The sequence below is a fragment of the Aplysia californica genome, unplaced genomic scaffold (genome assembly GCF_000002075.1).
Source record: "Aplysia californica isolate F4 #8 unplaced genomic scaffold, AplCal3.0 scaffold01228, whole genome shotgun sequence".
Taxonomy (NCBI): domain Eukaryota; kingdom Metazoa; phylum Mollusca; class Gastropoda; order Aplysiida; family Aplysiidae; genus Aplysia; species Aplysia californica.
Genome location: NW_004798498.1, coordinates 98,795 through 100,221, shown reverse-complemented (window position 1 = coordinate 100,221; position 1,427 = coordinate 98,795). Strand labels below are relative to the sequence as shown.

The following is a 1,427-nucleotide window of genomic DNA, read 5'->3' as shown; positions in this document are numbered from 1 at the left end:
AGAGAGACAGACAGAGAGAGAGACAGAGAGAGAGAGAGAGAGAGACAGACAGACAGACAGACAGACAGACAGACAGACAGACAAAGTCTGTGAGAAGTATCTCAAAAACACAAATTAATGTGTCCCTAATTCGATAACTGCCTAGAGTTAACACCCCTGCTAAGCTAACCCCTAAGGCTCGTATAAGAGACAGGACCTAAGAATGTAATGTCCGTCTCCGATAGGGCCAAGCCAAGAAGGCATAGAGCCGTAACAGCCCTGAAAACAACCCAAGTTCAAGTGGCGAAGCGTGCTGAGAAAATGAGTTACTTCTCGGATTCAAGCCTGGTGGAAAAGGATATGTAATGCGTATAGTAGAAGTTTTTATAATTTATAAGTATGAAAAAAAAAGGCATGTTACAGTTAAATAACCTGGACATCAATAGAAATCCTACAAATTTGACTCTAGTGCCGATTGTTTTGCCAGTACCTCCATCTGTGAATTGCGAGAAGTAACTCATTTTGTCAGCACGTCACCCCATAGTCTATTTCCAACATGGACATTGGTACAACAGCCGAGCATGCTACAAGTTCGGCTTACAGCGCCTCCAGGGATGTCTCTTACGGCGATAGAGAATGACGTTCGCTTAGAAAAGACGGTAGCAATGCAGATGAATTGAAAATACAGTTTACAGTTTACAGTTTACAGTTTACAGGACGTTCACACAAAAAGCTAGAGATTCAGTTTCTACTCCCCCCCCCCTTAACTAGAAGAAATTAATGAACTATTTACAAAGACCAGACTGAACAGTCATCGGCTACTGAACATAGGGGGAACCCAAACATTAACAGTTTCTTACATTGGACATGTATATAACAATTATAGTATATATACATCACGCAGCATTTGATTTTTTACTGTTTCGAATCAAGAACTTTTTTTCTCTTTTCTTTTTAAAGCGCCTTAGTCAGCACTTATTTCACAGATGTCAGAAAAAGACTTGAATATTGACTAATATTATATTATAATTAATATCTTACAACTTACCAAAAGTCTTAAAATATAGATTAATAAATGTAAAGCATTGTGGTGAGATCAGGCGCTCGTCAAAATAATGAAAGACAAGAAAGTGACATCTTTACGCAGGTTTGGGAATTTTTTAGTGAATATTTGATTTTTGGCTCAACACCTTATTATACCCTTTAATGAACGCATTTCTGTGTCAATTTTATTGGAAAAACGTTGGTTACAGTCTTAAAAGATGTTTCCACGGACTCTCAAGCAGAGGAAATAACTCAACATTGGCGCCATATTCTCGTAAATTTTACCTCTGAAACCAAGCGACCCCCATCTCATTCAGTCGTCAATATCTTGACTTGTATTGAAGACAAATTATAAATGGATATAATTTTTTTCATCAAAGCAAGGCAAATGGACAGGCTTTATG

At 37.9% G+C, this 1,427-nt stretch overlaps 1 protein-coding gene across 1 annotated transcript in view; it reads right to left on the bottom strand.

Annotated features, from left to right (window-relative positions):
* Positions 1-1,427, bottom strand: part of LOC101858456 (ryanodine receptor) — a gene marked incomplete at its 5' end in the record, with an annotated part of 102,762 nt that overhangs the window by 46,773 nt on the left and 54,562 nt on the right.